The sequence below is a fragment of the Triticum aestivum genome, chromosome 3D, assembly GCF_018294505.1.
Source record: "Triticum aestivum cultivar Chinese Spring chromosome 3D, IWGSC CS RefSeq v2.1, whole genome shotgun sequence".
Lineage (NCBI taxonomy): Eukaryota > Viridiplantae > Streptophyta > Magnoliopsida > Poales > Poaceae > Triticum > Triticum aestivum.
Genome location: NC_057802.1, coordinates 244,776,123 through 244,799,610, shown reverse-complemented (window position 1 = coordinate 244,799,610; position 23,488 = coordinate 244,776,123). Strand labels below are relative to the sequence as shown.

The 23,488-nt window shown below is 46.6% G+C and overlaps 1 pseudogene; it reads right to left on the bottom strand.

Moving 5' to 3' along the window:
• Positions 1 to 1,575: 1,575 nt before the first annotated feature.
• On the bottom strand, positions 1,576 to 18,961 carry LOC123076256 (exopolygalacturonase-like; annotated as a pseudogene).
• Positions 18,962 to 23,488: the final 4,527 nt, after the last annotated feature.

The window sequence follows — 23,488 nt, the reverse complement described above, 5'->3', positions numbered from 1 at the left end:
ACAAGAATACAAGAACAATCCGAGGAAACAAGCACAAAGGTAAGGTTCTTCCCACTCCTAGGGAGGTGAGGTCTTCATGATAGTCTTCTCCAAAAGGAGGTCTTGATATCCACTTGGGTTCTTCCCCTAGGAGGTCTTGATCTCCAAGAGTAGTGGTAGAAGGAGCAAAGCTCTATCAATGTCTCACATATACTTTGCTAACCCTAACAAATGGTCTAGGTATGAAATATATAGGTAGGTGGAGGAGGGTGATGAAGTGGAGGCCCAAACAGGAGCTCTCGGCGAGAATCCTGATGGGCCCGTGTATACGGGGTAAGTTGGGCCCGTGCTCACGGGGGTTCCGTGGGCACGGTACATGCCCGTGCGCACGGTGTGCTACAGCGGTGAGGGTCCATGCGCACGGGGTCTGGAGGTCGTGCGCATGATAGCCCGTAGACATGGGGTCCGGATGGCCCGTGCGTACAGGGCCGCCTGGGAGGTGTTGTCTTGATCTTGTTGGACTCCTCCTTCTTCCTCGTGGCCTTGGGGTCCTTCTCCTACTCCTTTGGGGTGTCCCTTAGCTACTTGGTGGTGTTCGTCTTTGTAAGTAATGACACATAGCATGTTTTGGTGAGGTAGCATCCAAGTTCCATTTATACCCATATCGATCTCGAGTAGGAGTGAGTTCACCTCGGTTTTGATGGCGCGTGCTCGAGCTCTTGTCATAGGTCCACGTGGTGCTTGATGTGTTTGTGTAGAGTCCATGGGGATGATGGAAGGATGCTCCGCATCAGCAGTTGTGACAGCTATTTCCCAAATGAGGAGTCACGACTTGCCTAGTAGGTTGAACCAAAGAGGGAGATGAATCGTTAACAGCGTATTTACATCGACAATTGCTCTGAATGTGGCCCCATCTTTTGCATCCCCTACAACGGATCTTCTTAGTGCACGTGGGCCTCAAATGACCTGACAATAGGCAACGAATGCAGAAAAGCCCATTATTCATGTTGGCTTAAGGTGGGTTCACTCGGCTGGCCCGGTTCTTCGAAAATCCGCAGATCCCGCCCCGAGGGTGATGTTATTGGGTGCAGTTAAGACAAAACAAACTGCAGGCTGAGTTTGCCCCAAGCGCTCAAGAATTGATCTCTGATGAAGAGGATCTTGATTGGTTCCAATAGTGGAATCACGGAAAACATGCAGAGATTGAAGAACACTTGCATATGGACGACGCTGAGGAGAATGGGAAATGACTGTCCATTCCTGCTCTAGTTCTTTCTGATGGAGCTAGAGTTCTTTACGAAAATCTGCTCCTCCATTACCCCAGAAGAAGAAACCTAGATTAAAAATGTCATTGATCACATGTCCCCCTTTCATGATAGCAAAACTTACTTCATGAGAGGAAGCACTGAATTTGAAGGACCAGTTTTGGGGACAGGCAACATTGAAGCTTGATGCATGTCCCCGAAGGCAAGATTAGAGGAAGAGACTAACTGAATCTGGATTGACACGAGTTTGGCTCGGAAGATTTCCACCAACATGAAAAATTCTCTTGATTTAGATCCCTGAAAGAAGTTGAACCAGCACTCCATATTGTTTCTAAATGAAGGCCTCGAAGGCCAGACCTGGCTCGAAGTTGAGGTTAGAGAGCGCCATGACGTGGGAATGGACGACCAATGGAAGCTCCAGGCAGGTGGTTGTCGTTGGCGGAGTGCCCCCTGACAAGTAGTTGGCCGTCGTGGTCAGAGCGGCCAGCAGCACTAGGAACCAAGGAGGGGAGCCTAGGAGCGGGCATTTGCAGTCGTCGTGTTCGTAGGTCTAACAATGTTCCAGATGACACAATGGGCCATCTCGTAAAAGGAACCGATGCACTCAATTGGACTGTAACCATGACATTTCATTTCACTTATTTCCCAAAACAAACACACCCTATAAAATATTAAAATGAATAATTTAGTAGTTACAAAACTGAACTAATCATACACATCAATAAGCTCGTTGGGCCAGCTTCACTCAAACAGGAACATAGACATGCCGGTTTAATTAAGATAGCACATGTATGATATAGATCGATCAATTAGAGAAATAGAGAGATGGTTGATCGATCTGTTTCCCTTATACTAATGAGAGCTCATGGAAGGAAGGAACCACACATGATCATACGTGATGAGGACATCACTACAATTATTACACCCACAGGCCCTGCTGCTATACATACTGGACCAATTACTAGAGCTCGCGCACGCCAATTAAATTACCAGGTACTTTCGTTTCTTGCTAATGATTCTAATGTTCATGAGAATATGATGCTGCCTAAATTGGATACATTTGTTTTGCTTACAAATGAAGGGCCTAGCTTTGAGAAGGATGAACATTGGAGCAAGAACAAGCATGGAGATGATGGCATGCGCATGGGGAACAAGAACGGAGTTACAAGTGATGATTTCAGGACGTTGAAGCCACCATAATGCGTGCATGAAGCCTTGGACGAAATATACAAGATGCTACTTCATAACTTTCGTCCAGAGGCTATTCTAGGTGCTGCGTCACCTTATTATTGGGCCAGGCCCATGTAATTTCGAAATACATAAGTATAGGCTGTTTTTAGAGTCCGTATGTGTGGGGAAACAAGAGATAGGGTTGGTTTCGGACCCCTTCCTCAAGGGCCACGAAGTTCCCCCCCCCCCTCTTCCTCCATATATACAGCCCTTAGGGCGTCGTTTAGACTTTGGGTTTTGTTTAGATTAAAAGTTCGCCATAGCTGCAACTTCGCGTACTTCGTTTGTGTTCAGCGACCAGACAAAGGCGTCAAAGAACCCCACCTTGATCAATAAAGCTTTCATCTTATATTCGCAATATCCAGATTGCAATCTCAGTTTCTTGCCTGTTCTTCGTTTGCTCGCAGGAAACAGACCCTCGTGGTCAGGTTGATCGTGCTCCGGCGTGGTCGATAACCTCTTGGAGTTGGTTTAGCGATTGCTAAGGCGCGACGTCCTCGCACGTTCGTAGTCGGATCGTCAAAGTCGACTTCCATCAAAGCGATATTCATCATCTCATCGAAAGACGGGACACCTTTGCCTCTATCAAGTGGTATCAGATTTCCAGGTTGCTCGGTGAGATTTTACAGTTTTTCGTAGTTTAGATCGAGTCTGTTCTTCATACCTACAGTCCACGAAAAAGCCACAAAAAAAAATTAGGGTTAGTTCATCATATCCGAACCAATCTGAGCCTTTGCATAATCTTTTTAGGGTTTTTGCTTTGTTGAATTTGCGGTTGCATCGTCGTGTCAAGTTGCTGGTCTTAGAGTCTAGTCTTTTAGAGTTTCGAGTTCTGGTCATAAGTTGTCACGCCGCCGCCGCACCATCATCATCGCCTTGCCATCTACCACCATTGCTTATCCGCCACCGCTTTGAATCCGTATCCATATACCACCACCGCTGCCATATACTACCGCCATATATCCACCACCAATCCGAGTTCTTTTCATAGTCGGTTTGTTTTAGAGATCCATATATTTTCCGTTTCGTGTTTCCTTGCCTGAGTAGGTCTCGAAAAAATGTATAACAAATTCTTTGGGCCATAAATAATGTTGCCATGTTTCTAAAGTCCGAACAAGAGCATATAGTTCTTTATCATAAGTAGAATAATTCAGACTAGGCCCACTCAATTTTTCAGAAAAGTATGCAATAGGTTTGCCATCTTGTAATAACACACCTCCTAATCCAATTCCACTAGCATCACATTCAAGCTCAAAAGTCTTATTAAAATCAGGAAGTTGGAGTAAAGGAGCATGTGTCAACTTATCTTTCAATACCGTGAAGGCTTCTTCCTGTGCGGTACCCCAAACAAAAGGCACATCCTTCTTTGTAAGCTCGTTGAGAGGTGCAGCAATGGTGCTAAAATCTCTCACAAAACGCCTATAGAAACCAGCGAGTCCAAGAAAACTCCGCACTTGTGTGACTGTTTTGGGCTGCGGCCAACTCTCAATAGCTTCAATCTTGGCTTTATCAACTTCCATTCCCTGTGGAGTAACAACATAGCCAAGAAAAGATACTCGGTCAGTGCAAAAGGTGCACTTCCCAAGGTTACCAAACAAACGTGCATCACGTAGAGCAATAAAAACAGCACGTAAATGTTCCAAATGTTCTTCCAAAGATTTGCTATAAATCAGTATATCATCAAAATAGACTACCACAAATCGTCCAATGAAAGCACGTAAAACTTCGTTCATTAGTCTCATGAAAGTACTAGGTGCATTAGTTAACCCAAAAGGCATGACTAACCACTCATATAAACCAAACTTAGTTTTAAATGCAGTTTTCCATTCATCTCCCAATTTCATACGAATTTGGTGGTATCCACTACGCAAATCAACTTTGGAGAATATTGTAGAGCCACTCAATTCATCAAGCATATCATCTAGCCGAGGAATAGGATGACGATAACGAATAGTAATTGATGAGGACATCAATACAATTATTACACCCACAGTCCCTGCTGCTATACATACTGGACCAATTACTAGAGCTCGCGCACGCCAATTAAATTACCAGGTACTTTCGTTTCTTGCTAATGATTCTAATGTTCATGAGAATATGATGCTGCCTAAATTGGATACATTTGTTTTGCTTACAAATGAAGGGCCTAGCTTTGAGAAGGATGAACATTGGAGCAAGAACAAGCATGGAAATGATGGCATGCGCATGGGGAACAAGAACGGAGTTACAAGTGATGATTTCAGGACGTTGAAGCCACCATAATGCGTGCATGAAGCCTTGGACGAAATATACAAGATGCTACTTCATAACTTTCGTCCAGAGGCTATTCTAGGTGCTGCGTCACCTTATTATTGGGCCAGGCCCATGTAATTTCGAAATACATAAGTATAGGCTGTTTTTAGAGTCCGTATGTGTGGGGAAACAAGAGATAGGGTTGGTTTCGGACCCCTTCCTCAAGGGCCACGAAATTCCCCCCCTTCTTCCTCCATATATACAGCCCTTAGGGCGTCGTTTAGACTTTGGGTTTTGTTTAGATTAAAAGTTCGCCATAGCTGCAACTTCGCGTACTTCGTTTGTGTTCAGCGACCAGACAAAGGCGTCACAGAACCCCACCTTGATCAATAAAGCTTTCATCTTATATTCGCAATATCCAGATTGCAATCTCAGTTTCTTGCCTGTTCTTCGTTTGCTCGCAGGAAACAGACCCTCGTGGTCAGGTTGATCGTGCTCCGGCGTGGTCGATAACCTCTCGGAGTTGGTTTAGCGATTGATAAGGCGCGACGTCCTCGCACGTTCGTAGTCGGATCGTCAAAGTCGACTTCCATCAAAGCGATATTCATCATCTCATCGAAAGACGGGACACCTTTGCCTTTATCAAGTGGTATCAGATTTCCAGGTTGCTCGGTGAGATTTTACAGTTTTTCGTAGTTTAGATCGAGTCTGTTCTTCATACCTACAGTCCACGAAAAAGCCACAAAAAAAAATTAGGGTTAGTTCATCATATCCGAACCAATCTGAGCCTTTGCATAATCTTTTTAGGGTTTTTGCTTTGTTGAATTTGCGGTTGCATCGTCGTGTCAAGTTGCTGGTCTTAGAGTCTAGTCTTTTAGAGTTTCGAGTTCTGGTCATAAGTTGTCACGCCGCCGCCGCACCATCATCATCGCCTTGCCATCTACCACCATTGCTTATCCGCCACCGCTTTGAATCCGTATCCATATACCACCACCGCTGCCATATACTACCGCCATATATCCACCACCAATCCGAGTTCTTTTCATAGTCGGTTTGTTTTAGAGATCCATATATTTTCCGTTTCGTGTTTCCTTGCCTGAGTAGGTCTCGGAAAAAAAAAGAGTCTGGAGACCCCCGGGCAGTTTTTAGGCCAAAATTTCGGCAACCAAAAATATTTTTTCCCTATCCTATTTTTAGGCCCCGGGTAGTGTTTTGAGACACTCGCCATCATAGTGATTTTTTGTCGCACTTTTTCGTCGTCGCTGCCCTGATTTCCGAAAAAAAAATAGTCAAAAAATTTTGTGCCCATCCTGTCAGTTTGACCTGGGAAGAGTTTTGAGACACTCGCCATTATAGTGATTTTTCGCCAAAAAAAAAAGAGCGCAAAAAAAAAGAGCGCAAAAAAAAAGAGCGAAAAAAAATTCCAGAGTGTGCTTTTCCCTTGTTTACGTGCAGCGCCGTGATTTTGTTAGTGTTCTAGGCTCGCGTCTCTAGCACGGTCTAGCCTAGGACCAGCACAGTACCGTCGTTGAGCGTTTATTCAACTTTGCATCTCTGAATTGATTATTGCTTACCATTTTGCTACCATATTATAAGCCTTCCCAGCTCCACATAAGTCTACATCGTGCGTTTGACTCTCCCTGGTAATCGCTATATCCAAGATTTGAGAGTTTTTGACTACAACGGTTGCCGATCACCACCTGCTGCTGGGTAAGAACTGGTAAGAATTTGAGATTCGCTTGAAGGTTTTGTGACACACCACCATCCCACCACTTCTAGTAGTCTGCAGGATCATATTCTTTTGTGTTTCTATTGCTGCTAACCATGGCAGGTTCACAAGCCGATGAGACTGATTGGGCGAACATGACGAACAAGGAGTTGCATGATAAATTTCAGCAAATGATGAGTGGCCAGGTGGGAGATGTGCTAAACAGATTTGAAGAGGCTATGGAGAAGATAGATGCCGTGGAGAAGTCGTTTGAGACAACGCTGGATAACAAGTTTACTGAATTACTAAAGCGTCTTCCCCAACCACCACCGGCTGCACATGTCGCACCTCTACAACAACAACAACCACATCTCCAATGCCGCCTTCCAAATCAAGTGGGACGGGCACAGCGCGTTCCAATTGAGATTGGTCAAAATTCGGGTGCTGCTGTCCCTACTGTTGATGCTTCTTTGGCTCCTGCTCCTGCGGCGGCTGAGGAGGATGACGATTATGCGGGCGATTATGAGGATGAGGTTGATCAAAATCAGAACTACGTGCAGCCACCAGCACCACCACCAGCAGGTCGACCTCAGGTATATATTCGCAACGGTAGGCCGGCACCACCACCTCAGGTACGAGATCATGACCATCTCCCTAAACTGAAATTGAATATTCCACCATTTGAGGGTAGATATGTTCCTGATATATATCTTACTTGGGAGTTAGAAACTGAACAACGATTTACATGTTTACAATATCCTGAGGAGAGACGTGTTCCTGCTGCTGTTTGTGCTTTCACTTGCTTTGCATGTGTTTGGTGGTCTGAACATTGTAGATTATATCCTGTTCCAGCTACTTGGGCTGCTTTGAAAACTGCTATGCGTACTCGTTGGGTTCCACCATATTATCAACGTGAATTACTTCAAAAATTGCAGCGTTTAAGACAAGGAAAAAATTCTGTAGAAGAATATTATCAGGAATTACAAACTGGCATGATTAGATGTGGTATTGTTGAGGAGAATGAAGCTATGCTTGCACGTTTTATGGGTGGATTAAATAAAGAGATTCAGACCATTCTAGAGTATAAGGATTATAATAATATCACTCGTTTATTCCATCTTGCTTGTAAAGCTGAACGTGAAGTGCAGGATCGACAGCCATTGGCGCGAACTAACTTTTCTGCAGGTCGACCTTCATCATGGACACCGCGTGCATCTTCTACTTCCACTTCACCATCACCTCCATCAGGTGCCACCTCCAGCCGTGATACAAGAAAGCAGGCACAACCACCACTCTCTGCCAAGAGCACACCTGCCGGGCCTGTGCAGAGCTCTTCTTCTTCCATGGCATCGACAGGGCACACAAGTGATATTATTTGTCGTCGTTGTAAGGGAAGAGGACATTTTGCGAGAGAATGCAAATCTCAGCGTGTCATGATTGCTACTGAGGATGGTGGGTATGAGTCCGCTAGTGACTATGATGACGAGACTTTGGCTCTTATTACACGTGAAGAACATGGTGGAGATGATTCTGAAAATGAGACGCACTACATGGCTAAGACGCTGACAGGTATGAATGTTTAGTTGCTCAACGTGTTTTGAGTGTGCAGGTCACACAAGCAGAGCAAAATCAGAGGCATAATTTGTTCCATACAAAGGGAGTTGTGAAGGAACGTTCTGTTCGCGTCATCATAGATGGAGGGAGCTGTAACAACTTGGCTAGCATGGAGATGGTGGAGAAGCTATCTCTCACCACAAGACCACATCCACATCCTTACTACATCCAATGGTTCAACAACAGCGGCAAGGTTAAGGTAACACGTACCGTTCGTGTGCATTTTAGTATCTCTACATATGCTGATTATGTTGATTGTGATGTGGTACCCATGCAAGCATGTTCCTTATTACTAGGTAGACCATGGCAATTTGATAAAAATTCTGTACACCATGGTAGAAACAATCAGTATACTCTTGTTCATAAGGATAAAAATATTACTTTGCTTCCTATGACTCCTGATTCCATTTTGAAAGATGACATTAATAGAGCTAATAAAGCAAAACAGGAGAAAAATAAGAGTGAAAATCAGATTGTGGCAAAGGAATTTGAGCAACAAATGAAACCTAATAATAAACCATCTAGTGTTGTTTCTGAAATTAAATTGAAAAGTGCATGTTTACTTGCCACAAAATCTGATATTGATGAACTAGATTTCAGCAAATCTGTTTGCTATGCTTTTGTGTGCAAAGAGGCATTATTTTCATTCGAGGACGTGCCTTCCTCTTTGCCCCCTGCTGTCACTCACATTTTGCAGGAGTTCGCTGACGTCTTCCCACAAGACGTGCCACCGGGATTACCACCTATTCGAGGGATTGATCATCAAATTGACTTAATTCCCGGTGCATCGCTACCCAACCGTGCACCATACCGTACCAATCCAGAGGAGACGAAGGAGATTATGCGTCAAGTACAGGAGCTGCTCGACAAAGGTTATATACGCGAATCTCTTAGTCCTTGTGCTGTTCCTATTATACTCGTGCCTAAAAAGGATGGTACGTCGCGTATGTGTGTTGATTGTAGAGGCATTAATAATATTACTATTCGTTATCGTCATCCTATTCCTAGGCTCGATGATATGCTTGATGAATTGAGTGGCTCTACAATATTCTCCAAAGTTGATTTGCGTAGTGGATACCATCAAATTCGTATGAAATTGGGAGATGAATGGAAAACTGCATTTAAAACTAAGTTTGGTTTATATGAGTGGTTAGTCATGCCTTTTGGGTTAACTAATGCACCTAGTACTTTCATGAGACTAATGAACGAAGTTTTACGTGCTTTCATTGGACGATTTGTGGTGGTCTATTTTGATGATGTACTGATTTATAGCAAATCTTTGGAAGAACATTTGGAACATTTACGTGCTGTTTTTATTGCTCTACGTGATGCACGTTTGTTTGGTAACCTTGGGAAGTGCACCTTTTGCACCGACCGAGTATCTTTTCTTGGCTATGTTGTTACTCCACAGGGAATTGAAGTTGATAAAGCCAAGATTGAAGCTATTGAGAGTTGGCCGCAGCCCAAAACGGTCACACAAGTGCGGAGTTTTCTTGGACTCGCTGGTTTCTATAGGCGTTTTGTGAGAGATTTTAGCACCATTGCTGCACCTCTCAACGAGCTTACAAAGAAGGATGTGCCTTTTGTTTGGGGTACCGCACAGGAAGAAGCCTTCACGGTATTGAAAGATAAGTTGACACATGCTCCTTTACTCCAACTTCCTGATTTTAATAAGACTTTTGAGCTTGAATGTGATGCTAGTGGCATTGGATTAGGAGGTGTGTTATTACAAGATGGCAAACCTATTGCATACTTTTCTGAAAAAATGAGTGGGCCTAGTCTGAATTATTCTACTTATGATAAAGAACTATATGCTCTTGTTCGGACTTTAGAAACATGGCAACATTATTTATGGCCCAAAGAATTTGTTATACATTCTGATCATGAATCTTTGAAACATATTAAAAGTCAAGCTAAACTGAATCGTAGACATGCTAAATGGGTTGAATTCATTGAAACTTTCCCTTATGTCATTAAACACAAGAAGGGTGATAGAGGCAAAGGTGTCCCGTCTTTCGGTGAGATGATGAATATCGCTTTGATGGAAGTCGACTTTGACGATCCGACTACGAACGTGCGAGGACGTCGCGCCTTAGCAATCGCTAAACCAACTCCGAGAGGTTATCGACCACGCCGGAGCACGATCAACCTGACCACGAGGGTCTGTTTCCTGCGAGCAAACGAAGAACAGGCAAGAAACTGAGATTGCAATCTGGATATTGCGAATATAAGATGAAAGCTTTATTGATCAAGGTGGGGTTCTGTGACGCCTTTGTCTGGTCGCTGAACACAAACGAAGTACGCGAAGTTGCAGCTATGGCGAACTTTTAATCTAAACAAAACCCAAAGTCTAAACGACGCCCTAAGGGCTGTATATATGGAGGAAGAAGGGGGGGAATTTCGTGGCCCTTGAGGAAGGGGTCCGAAACCAACCCTATCTCTTGTTTCCCCACACATACGGACTCTAAAAACAGCCTATACTTATGTATTTCGAAATTACATGGGCCTGGCCCAATAATAAGGTGACGCAGCACCTAGAATAGCCTCTGGACGAAAGTTATGAAGTAGCATCTTGTATATTTCGTCCAAGGCTTCATGCACGCATTATGGTGGCTTCAACGTCCTGAAATCATCACTTGTAACTCCGTTCTTGTTCCCCATGCGCATGCCATCATCTCCATGCTTGTTCTTGCTCCAATGTTCATCCTTCTCAAAGCTAGGCCCTTCATTTGTAAGCAAAACAAATGTATCCAATTTAGGCAGCATCATATTCTCATGAACATTAGAATCATTAGCAAGAAACGAAAGTACCTGGTAATTTCATTGGCGTGCGCGAGCTCTAGTAATTGGTCCAGTATGTATAGCAGCAGGGCCTGTGGGTGTAATAATTGTATTGATGTCCTCATCATCCTCCCCTTCTTGAAATGAAGTCGTCCTCGACGGAAGCTCATCTTCCTCACCCAAATAAGGCTTCAAATCTGCAATATTAAAAGTGGGACTAACCCCAAAATCTGCAGGCAGCTCAAGTTTATATGCATTATCATTTATTTTCTCTAACACCTTAAAAGGACCATCAGCACGTGGCATTAGCTTTGATTTGCGCAAATCAGGAAATCTATCCTTACGCAAATGTAACCAAACAAGATCTCCAGGTGCAAACACAACATGTTTTCTACCCTTATCTCCAGCAAGTTTATATTTAGCATTCATACGCTCAATGTTTTCCTTAGTTAACTCATGCATTTTTAAAATCAATTCAGCATGTTGTTTAGCATCAAAATTAACCTTCTCCGAAGATGGAAGAGGCAGCAAATCAATAGGTGCACGAGGTAGGAAACCATACACAACTTCAAAAGGGCACATCTTAGTAGTAGAATGCAATGAACGATTATAAGCAAATTCAATATGAGGCAAGCATTCCTCCCACATTTTCTTATTATTCTTCAAAACAGCCCTAAGCATAGTAGACAACGTTCTATTGACTACTTCAGTTTGTCCATCAGTTTGGGGGTGACAAGTAGTACTAAAAAGCAGTTTAGTCCCCAACTTAGCCCATAAACATCTCCAAAAGTGGCTAAGAAATTTAGTATCACGATCTGAAACAATAGTATTTGGCACACCATGCAAGCGAATAATTTCACGAAAGAACAAATCAGCAACATTAACAGCATCATCGCTTTTATGACATGGTATAAAGTGTGCCATTTTCGAGAATCTATCCACGACAACAAATATGTTATCCCTCCCCTTCTTTGTTCGAGGTAAACCTAAAACAAAGTCCATAGATATATCCTGATAGAGGCAAAGGTGTCCCGTCTTTCGATGAGATGATGGATATCGCTTTGGTGGAAGTCGACTTTGACGATCCGACTACGAACGTGCGAGGACGTCGCGCCTTAGCAATCGCTAAACCAACTCCGAGAGGTTATTGACCACGCCGGAGCACGATCAACCTGACCACGAGGGTCTGTTTCCTGCGAGCAAACGAAGAACAAGCAAGAAACTAAGATTGCAATCTGGATATTGCGAATATAAGATGAAAGCTTTATTGATCAAGGTGGGGTTCTGTGACGCCTTTGTCTGGTCGTTGAACACAAACGAAGTACGCGAAGTTGCAGCTATGGCGAACTTTTTAATCTAAACAAAACCCAAAGTCTAAACGATGCCCTAAGGGCTGTATATATGGAGGAAGAGGGGGGAATTTCGTGGCCCTTGGTGGAGGGGTCCGAAATCAACCCTATCTCTTGTTTCCCCACACATACGGACTCTAAAAATAGCCTATACTTATGTATTTCGAAATTACATGGGCCTGGCCCAATAATAAGGTGACGCAGCACCTAAAATAGCCTCGGGACGAAATTTATGAAGTGGCATCTTGTATATTTCGTCCAAGGCTTCATGCACCCATTATGGTGGCTTCAAAGTCCTGAAATCATCACTTGTAACTCCGTTCTTGTTCTCGCTCCAATGTTCATCCTTCTCCAAGCTAGGCCCTTCATTTGTAAGCAAAACAAATGTATCCAATTTAGGCAGCATCATATTCTCATGAACATTAGAATCATTACCAAGAAACGAAAGTACCTGGTAATTTAGTTGGCGTGCACGAGCTCTAGTAAATCGTCCAGTATGTATAGCAGCAGGGGCTGTGGGTGTAACAATTGTATTGATGTCCTCATCAAAACTGATGGACAAACTGAAGTAGTCAATAGAACGTTGTCTACTATGCTTAGGGCTGTTTTGAAGAATAATAAGAAAATGTGGGAGGAATGCTTGCCTCATATTGAATTTGCTTATAATCGTTCATTGCATTCTACTACTAAGATGTGCCCTTTTGAAGTTGTGTATGGTTTCCTACCTCGTGCACCTATTGATTTGTTGCCTCTTCCATCTTCGGAGAAGGTTAATTTTGATGCTAAACAACGTGTTGAATTGATTTTAAAAATGCATGAGTTAACTAAGGAAAACATTGAGCGTATGAATGCTAAATATAAACTTGCTGGAGATAAGGGTAGAAAACATGTTGTGTTTGCACCTGGAGATCTTGTTTGGTTACATTTGCGTAAGGATAGATTTCCTGATTTGCGCAAATCAAAGCTAATGCCACGTGCTGATGGTCCTTTTAAGGTGTTAGAGAAAATAAATGATAATGCATATAAACTTGAGCTGCCTGCAGATTTTGGGGTTAGTCCCACTTTTAATATTGCAGATTTGAAGCCTTATTTGGGTGAGGAAGATGAGCTTCCGTCGAGGACGACTTCATTTCAAGAAGGGGAGGATGATGAGGACATCAATACAATTATTACACCCACAGGCCCTGCTGCTATACATACTGGACCAATTACTAGAGCTCGCGCACGCCAATGAAATTACCAGGTACTTTCGTTTCTTGCTAATGATTCTAATGTTCATGAGAATATGATGCTGCCTAAATTGGATACATTTGTTTTGCTTACAAATGAAGGGCCTAGCTTTGAGAAGGATGAACATTGGAGCAAGAACAAGCATGGAGATGATGGCATGCGCATGGGGAACAAGAACGGAGTTACAAGTGATGATTTCAGGACGTTGAAGCCACCATAATGCGTGCATGAAGCCTTGGACGAAATATACAAGATGCTACTTCATAACTTTCGTCCAGAGGCTATTCTAGGTGCTGCGTCACCTTATTATTGGGCCAGGCCCATGTAATTTCGAAATACATAAGTATAGGCTGTTTTTAGAGTCCGTATGTGTGGGGAAACAAGAGATAGGGTTGGTTTCGGACCCCTTCCTCAAGGGCCACGAAATTCCCCCCCTTCTTCCTCCATATATACAGCCCTTAGGGCGTCGTTTAGACTTTGGGTTTTGTTTAGATTAAAAGTTCGCCATAGCTGCAACTTCGCGTACTTCGTTTGTGTTCAGCGACCAGACAAAGTCGTCACATAACCCCACCTTGATCAATAAAGCTTTCATCTTATATTCGCAATATCCAGATTGCAATCTCAGTTTCTTGCCTGTTCTTCGTTTGCTCGCAGGAAACAGACCCTCGTGGTCAGGTTGATCGTGCTCCGGCGTGGTCGATAACCTCTCGGAGTTGGTTTAGCGATTGCTAAGGCGCGACGTCCTCGCACGTTCGTAGTCGGATCGTCAAAGTCGACTTCCATCAAAGCGATATTCATCATCTCATCGAAAGACGGGACACCTTTGCCTTTATCAATACGAGGCAGGCCAATGCCTGGAGGGTGTCCTTGGTGGTGCCCTTGGCATTGCTGCACACCCCAATGGTCTTGTTGTTCTTCCCGTTGCACTCCACATTGACGTCGATGAGGTCGACGCCGCTACACGCTGCTTTTCATAACAGAGCAGACTAACTGCCTCCGGCGTGGATGATGTGCCGGTGATGTTGCGGAAGATGACATCCTTCACAGTGACCTCGGACTTGCTCTTGGTGGCGGTGGACACTGTTGAGATGTAGATATTGCATGTGTATTTCTTGTACAACAAGCCCTCCTCCTTCCATGTATAGTTGAGGACATGGCTCCCCTATGTACTTATATATACGTGCATATTGCACCCCATCAATATATCGTGAGTTGCATAATCTTCTACATGGTATCAGAGCCTCACTCTTACTCGTCCTATTGTGAGATGCATGGTATCAGCCTCCCTACGATCCTCCCTACCCTAGCCGCGTCGTCGCCGCCGCTAGATTCCCTCGCTACGCCCGCGCCGCCGATCCTCTCGCCGCTGCCGTAGCTCCCCTCCCGCTACTCCCCGCGCGTCGCTGGCTCCCTGCCGCTGCCGTAGCCCCGCCTCACGATCCCTCCCTCCACCCGGCTCACCACCTCTGCCCACCCCGCCGCTAGCCGCCCACTGCCACCTCAAACCCTAACCCTCGCCTCCTCCTGCTGCTCCCGCTAGCCGCCCGCCGCCACCCAAAACCCTAACCCTACCCCGACCGAACCCTCCGCCATGTCCGGTTCTGATCTTTCCAACCGTCTCTGCCGCCTCCCCCTCTGGCAGTGCGCCTGCCGAACCACTTCGACTCCTCCGCCGCCACCCTCCCCGACCCTGCCTACATCTGTGATGTTCCCATCGAACGTCGCGTTCCGGTCATCCTCTCCCACAAAGAGGAGATTTTTTTTGCCTAGAAGACATACTTCAATCTCCTCTTTCGTGAGTATAACCTGCAGGATCACATCGACGGCACCGCCAACCTCTTCGTCCTGAATCGCGACGCCGACTGGCTGGCGATTCAGGCTTTGCGTTCGGTTTTTTCAGATTGATTTAGTTCGGTTTATACGGTTTTTGGTTTATACGGTTTTCATACTTCGGTTTATATAGTTTTATACACAAATACGATTCGGTTTCGGTAATAACCATTTAATTTCGGTTCAGTTTCGGTAATAACCAAAGTTGACGTGAATTTTTGAATGAACAACAAATATATTTTGGTCACATGATTCGGTCTGTGTATGTAGGTAAGATTTTTCTTGTGAGAAGTGCCTACGTAGATTACATGATTATTAGATAGCACACATGGATTGGTCCTAGGTATTAAATGTCAGCAGATCTGAGATTAGGAAGGTTTTTTATTACGTGAGGGAGCAACCAAAAGGAAAGAGTCAATTATATTCATTTTATTATGAGATGGAGCAAGCAAAAAAAAGGAAAGAGCCAATCCTAACCAATAATCATGACAAAAGCGGCAGGTTGGCCTTTTTCTAAGGCAAGCGATCGGCTGCCTGGGGGGGGGGGTCGCTCAACAAGAGTGGTCATATGGGCCGGATAATTTGAGGCCCAAGCAAGCACAACGTCCGCCGAGTGCCCAGGTCGTTGGCTCAAGCGGCAGCGTTTAGTCCCACCTCGTGTCTGGAGTAGCACCGTGGTGGGCAGAAGGCTATAAATAGAGGAGTGGCTGCAGTTTCAACTAAAATCCTTCATACAGTGGAGCTAGTTTCGATTTAATTTGGTTTAATCGAAAACCGTCGGTTTCTAACCGAAAAAACCAAAGGGTATATGGTTTTGAAAATCAAAAACTGAAACTGAAACCAAAACTGGAAAAACCAAAATTCGGTTTGGTTTTGTTTTTTCTGTTTGGTTTTTGGTTTTCGGTTCGGTTTTGCACACCCTGACCGGCGGTCGATGCCACCATCATCAGGTGGCTCTTCCTCACCGTGTCCAAGGACATCTTCGACACCGTCGTTCGCGACAAGGATGATGCATGCACGGTGTGGAACAAGATCGTTGGCCTCTTCACTGACAACAAGCTCCAACGGATCCTCTTCCTGCAGCAGGAGTTCTTCGGGTGTCACCAAAATGACTCCTCCGTCGACGACTACTGCATGCGCCTCAAGACCCTCTTCGACGAGCTCAACGACATCGGCTTCAAGGTGGGCGATGAGCTGCTCCTCTCCACCCTCACCACCGGCCTCAATGAGGATCTTGGCAACGCCGCTTCACCCCTCACCCTCATGCCGAACCCTACCTATGAGCGGGTGGTGGCGTATCTCCGTCTCAAGGAACGCCGGTTGAAGCATCTTCGCTCCCATGCAGTTCATACCGCCTTCGTTGCCGGCTACTCACGCGGCGGTCCTGCACCCGCGGGCGCGCACCTGGCTTTCCGGCGCCGTTCCAGGCGCCTCAGCCCGTGGCTCCTCCTGCGCTACACGGTGCCTACGGCACCCCATACCAACAGCGGCCTCTGGCTCCCGCGGCTCTTCATCAACACCCCCGCCGCAGCAGCAGCAGCATCTGCGCCAGCGGCGCCGCGGCCGCGGCAAAGGCCAGCAGTAGCAACAACTGCGCGCCGGGCCCAATCAGCAACAGCCAACACCGCCTTGGGGGGGCGGCCACAACCCCTGGACAGGGTTTGTGCACGCCTACACCATGCCCGTGCCACGCCCCCCCTCTCCCCCCCCGCTTCGAGTCTCCTAGGGCCCGGACCCTCCGGCCATCAGGCTTTCTTTGCCGATCAGCAACCAGGCCTGGTCGCCTCGTAGCCCTACTACTCCCCCGCTCCGGTTGGCTATGGCGGGCCAAACCCTAGCGCTGGAGCGACCGGCTACTTGAGCTACCCTATGTATCTCGGTGTCGTGAGATACGTGCATACTGCACTCGATCAATATATCGTGAGTTGCCCCGACACGCGCCGCTCGACCTCTGGCTATTGCGTCTACCTTGGACCATCACTCATCTCCTGGTCGTTCAAGCGGCAGCCCGTTGTCTCCCACTCTAGCGCTGAAGCGGAGTACCGCGCCATTGCCAACGTTGTTGCCGAGTGTTCCTGGCTTCGTTAGCTTCTACATGAGCTTTTGTCTCCGGTTGACAAGGCCACGATTGTCTACTGTGACAATGTCTCTGGGATCTACCACTCCGCCAACCCGGTTCATCATTGACGCACCAAGCACATTGAGATTGATATCCATTTTGTTCGGGAGCAGGTAGCTCTTGGTCATGTACGCATGCTACATGTCCCTACCTCCCAACAGTTTGCTGACATCATGACCAAGGGCTTGTCTACCGCGTCCTTCGAGGAGTTCCGATCCAGTCTTTGCGTCGACCATGGTGCCGCTTCGACTGCGGGGGGTGTTGAGATGTAGATATTGCATTTGTATTTCTGGTACAACAAGCCCTCCTCCTTCCATGTATAGTTGAGGACGTGGCTCCCCTATGTACTTATATATACGTGCTTATTGCACCCGATCAATATATCGTGAGTTGCATAATCTTCGACAGACACCTTCTCGGGACAGTAGTTCTGGTCGATGATTATGGGGTTCGCAACGTCCTCCATCTTGATGTTCTTGAAGGTCAAATTGGACGCTGTGATGGACTTCACCGCGTCCTCGTAGGTCTTGATGCGTACTCCGTCGGTGCTGCTCCAGAGAACGCAATCCTTAACCGTCACATCGCTCACGTCCTTCTCATCCCTGTACCTGCCAAGGCAGCCCACAATGATCCCCTGGCCTGGCCCACATGTTACACGGGTGACTTTGATGTGGGAGCTTCCCCCTCCGATGGAGATGCAGTCGTCTCCGGTGCTGATGGTTGCACCTGTGACGTTGATGTTGCTCGAGTCACCAATATGGATGCCGCCAGTGTTGGGGCTGTCCCCTGGTGCCGTGATGGTCAAGTTCTCGGCCTTCACGTCCTCGGACATGTAAATGTTCATGTGAAAGAACTTTGAATTCAGCAGTGTGATGCAGGAGACGGTCCCGTTTTTCATGAAGTCCGGGAGGAGGGACTAATTTCACCAAAAATGCATGCATGCACGCATGTACGAACATACATTAGTCATGTGCCATGTCGATCGATCGATCAAGTAACGATTTGTGTATGCATTCCCGTACGTTGGGAAAGGCCTGAGCCTCTGGATCCTTGGTATACACAATAGTGCCTTGGCCGTCAATCGTGCCAGAGCCAGTGGTGACAAGGTTGTCGACCTGGAGGATGTTCATCCAGCTACCCCTGTCATACTTGGGCAGGTCGTTGGAGCCCAGCAGGGTGCCGTCGATCTGGATTGTGACACTGCCCTTGTAAGGCCCGCTGAAGTTAAGAGGGCCAACCAAAAATTCTCCCTTCGGAACGAGGACCATCGCCTGCTCAGTCGCCCCGCATGCCGAATTCCATGCCTCCTGGAGTTCCTGCACGCATGGATTGGTCATCCCACATTGTTGTCGGTCAGCAAAGGCATCCGTAGTCCAGGACATTGCTTGATTGATCACGCTGTGCATGGCCCCACAACTGACCCTTGAGCAGTCGGTTTTGCCATCGCTGGTCGCACCAAGCTTGGTTATGTCAAAGATCCCGCGAGCGCCAGACTCTCCTCGCCGGCTTCGGGTACAGGGGCAAGAGCAGTGCTCTTCCTGGCTATGGGCCTTTTCGCCGGACTCAAGGCGAACATGACCATCAGGATGAACAGGACCCTCATCAGATTGCTGCCGAAAGCCATTTTCGTCCTACAGCTAGCGCTTCTTCCTCCGCTGCTGTAGAGATCGATCGGAGATGGTCCAAAAGATATAATGCTGCACATGGCCGACCCGATCGCTATGTTCAAGGCATGTCGATCCTTTTCCTTGGTATTTTCAGCCTATGGTTGAGCGGGCACATGTTGAGAAAATGGATTCTCCCATGCACGGGACCTCCCGTGCATGCATCTTCCATTCGCTGAGTTGGAGATCCGAGAGCATGCAAACTAGCATTCCCTGTATACAAGTAGTATTTACGATTCCTGCACTAATATAGCAGTGTATGATGGTAGACCATCAATCACTTTATGTCATGCCGCCATGGAAAGGACGCATGCATGGATCATCTTTCTGTCTTTTCCTGCCCACAGTAGAACTATGACATGTGAATGTCTCTCACAAATCCATAGACTTTATGTTGTAGGGTGAAACCCTAGAGGGGATCTTTTCACACTTGGAGGGGAAAACGAGGAAGAACACTCAAGAACACAAGGCACAAATCACTCAAACAAACCCAAATATCACATCCACTAGAGTAGCATACATGAGATCCACAAGATTACAAGATCAATCCAAGGAAACAAGCACTAGGTAAAGTTCTTCCCACTCCTAGAGGAGGTGAGGTCTTGATGATGATCTACTCCCTTGGGAGGTCTTGTAATCCACAAGGATTCTTCCCAAGAGGGGTCTTGATCTCCAAGACGAGGGGATACAAGGAGCAAAGCTCTCAATGTTTTATCTAATACTTTGTTATCCTTCCAAATGAGCTGGGAGATGAGTATATAAAGTCTAGGGACGCAACAAGAGGGAGAGAGGGATACAAGGGCCAAAAGGCCAAAACCACACGGGTTGTTCCAGAGGGGTCCGGGCACCCGGAGTCATGGGACCGGGCACCCGGACCGGTCAGAGGCACGCGGCCAGGTTTGGCCAGGCACCCAAGCCGAAGGGGGCCGGGGACCCGGCCCGGACAGGGGGGCGGCTGGGAGGTGGCCGGGCACCCGGGGGTCCGAAGCCCAGGCACCCGGGGTTGCACGAGGCGGCCGGCTGGGAGGGGCCGGGCACCCGGGGACCCAAAGCCCAGGCACCCGGAGGTGCGGCGGGGGGCTAGGCCGGGGCCGAGCACCCGGGAGGCAGGGGGCCAGGCAGCCGAGAGGCAGGGGCTGGGCACCCGGGCCAAGCAGGGGCAGCGCCCAGGGGAGGGTGGACGGGCACCCGGGGTGTCTAGGGGGTTTTGCCATCTTGCTCCCTTCTTCACTCTTCTCATTCAACGCTCCTTTCCCTTGCTCCGTGGGTGCTTGAGTCTCCGTCTTCTCCTTCACACGACCATATTCGATGTACCTGAGAATGCATAGCGTATCTCTTTGAGGTAGAATTCCATTCTCATGTGAAACCGAATGAAACTCGGAGAGGAAAGAAGTGACCTCGTTCTCGATGTTGCGTGCACGTGCTCTTGTCATAGGTCCTCTCGGTGCTTGCGGTGGTGATGGAGTATCGGTGTGGGTAGTCGAGGGATGCTCCGCATCATCTCCCCCCCCCCCTCTTGGGAGAGATCTGTCCACGGATCGTGCTCTTCATCACCATGGTACTTGGCCAAGTCTTTGGCGTTGAAGATGTCGCTTACGTTGTACTTTTCACGTGGAATGTCGACCTTGTAGGCGTTGTCGTTGTAGCGTGCGATCACCTTCAATGCTCTATCGGCTCTCGGAAGTAGCTTGGACTTGCGCTCCTTGGGGAAGTGGTCCTTGCGGAGATGTAACCATACAAGATCGCCCGGTTGGAACACCATCGGTGACTTGTTGATGTTGAGCTTGGAGGCGAGTCGTTGTACTTGGCGCTCGATCGTGGAACGTGTTTCTTCATGCATCTTCTTGAGGTAGGTGGCTCTTGCGCTAGCGTCCATGTTTGCTCGTTCTTGAAGCGGCAGAGGAAGGATGTCCAAAGGTGACAATGGGTTGAAGCCGTAGAAAACCTCGAAGGGGGACTTGCCGGTGGTAGAGTGTCTTGCACGGTTGTAGGCGTACTCGGCGATGGGTAGGCACTCCTCCCACTCCTTGATGTTCTTCTTTATCAAAACGCGTAGGAGAGTGGCAAGCATCCGGTTGGTGACTTCCGTTTGGCCATCGGTTTGAGGATGATACGTCGTGGAGAAGAGTAGCTTGATTCCGAGCTTGGCGCATAGCCTCTTCCAAAAGTAGCTTAAGAACTTGACGTCTCGATCTGACACAATTGTCTTTGGCACACCGTGCAACCTCAAGATTTCCCTACAAAAGAGATTGGCAACATGTGAAGCATCGTCTATCTTATTGCATAGGATAAAATGAGCCATTTTAGAGAATCAGTCCACAACAACAAATACGGAGTCCTTGCCATTTTGAGTTCTAGGTAACCCAAGCACAAAATCCATGCTAATATCTTCCCAAGGTTGATGTGGAATAGGTAGTGGCATATGTAAACCATGGGATTGAGATTGGGACTTAGCTTTGCAACATGTAGAGCACCGGTTGGTGAAGCATGAGACATCGCGAAACATCTTGGGCCAAAAGTAGTTCTTGGAGAGTGTGGCAAAGGTCTTGTCGCGTCCAAAGTGTCCCTTGATTCCACCTCCATGAGCCTCTTGCAAAAGTAACAAACAAAGAGAAGACTCGGGAATGCATAGTTTGTTAACTCTCATAAGATAACCATCTTTGATATAGTATCATTCCCAATAAGTATTTGTCACACACTTAGCATAAGGAGTAGCAAAAGTCACATCATGCACATACAAATCTTTGATATGATCAAATCCGGCAACATTCAATTCAAGTTGAGTAAGTAACATGCATTTGCGGGAAATGGCATCCGCCACAACATTCTCTTTGCCTTTAATGTACTTGATCACATAGGGGAAAGATTCAATAAATTCACTCCATTTAGCATGCCGTTTATTCAACTTGGTTTGACCTTTAAGGTACATAAGTGTCTCATGATCGGTATGTATGACAAACTCATGCAGTCTAAGATGGTGCTCCCAAACATGCAACACACGCACTAAAGCATACAATTCTTTGCCATAGATGGGATAGTTAAGTTGAGCACCGGAGAGTTTTTCCCCAAAATATGCAATAGCTCGTTTTTCTTGCATCAAAACTCCACCAATTCCATTACCACTAGCATCGCAATGAACCTCAAAAGTTATGTCAAATTTGGGCAAAGCAAGAATCGGAGCATGAGTAAGCGAAGATTTGAGCTCATCAAAAGCGGTAGATTGCAAAGGCCCCCAAACAAAAGGAGCATTATTCTTACTCAAGGCATGCAACGGTGCGGCAGTAGTGCTAAAATCTTTCACAAAGCGACGATAGAAACCCGCAAGGCCAAGAAAACTACGCACTTGTTGCAAATTAGTGGGTTGTGGCCAAGTTTTAATTGCTTCAATTTTAGACTCATCGACATGGACACCCTTTGAAGAAACAACGAAACCCAAGAAAACAAGCTTGTCAACACCAAACGTGCACTTTTTCATGTTGGTCCTAACACGACCCTAACATGATTCACATGATCTTTGGTGGATTTGCTAAAAACAAGTATGTCATCGAAGTAGACCACAGCAAACACTCCAATGTAAGGACGAAGCACAATATGCATAAGTCGCATGAAAGTACCGGGAGCTTCGATAGACCCATAGGCATAACTAACCACTCGTACAAGCCAAATTTAGTTTTGAAAGCGGTTTTCCATTCATCACCTTCTTGTATGCGGATTTGATAATAGCCACTTTTAAGATCAATTTTTGAGAAAATGGTGGCACCGCTAAGCTCATCTAGCATATCATCAAGGCGAGGAATGGGATGCCTATAACAAACGGTGATAGCATTGATGGGTCTACAATCGGAGCACATGCGAAAACTACCGTCTTGCTTGGGCACAAGTATAACCGGAACGGCACAATGGCTTAAGTTTTCATGTACATGGCCATTGTCGATGAGTTGTTGTACTTGCCGTTGGATCTCCTTAGTTTCTTCGGGGTTGATGCGGTAGGGAGCCTTGTTCGGAAGAGGCACTCCGGGGATGAGGTCGATCCTATGTTCAATGCCACATAGAGGAGGGAGACCGGGAGGTAGCTCATCGGGAAAGACGTCCTCGAATTCCTGCAACAAGTTAGAAAACACTAGAGGAAGCGAATTAGGAGTGTTAGTTTTTGCCACCTCATCTTTGCATAGGAGGACAAAGTGGATGACACTCGATGGGTTCTCATGCACTTTTCTCATCTCTCTTTTTGTGGCTAGGAGGACTAAGTTTTTCTCTCTTGGCGAAGAGTCGCTCAATTTTGGTTTGTGGTGCTCACTTTCTTTTTGGTGGTTCACTCTCTCACTAGTATCTCCGCGATGGGTGGATGCTTGCTTGTCATCGATCACTTGGCTTGGTGACATTGGTCGAAGCACATATTCCTTGCCTTTCATCTTGAAGCTATAGTGGTTGGTTCTTCCGTTGTGGATGACTCCGCGGTCGAGTTGCCATGGTCTTCCCAAAAGGAG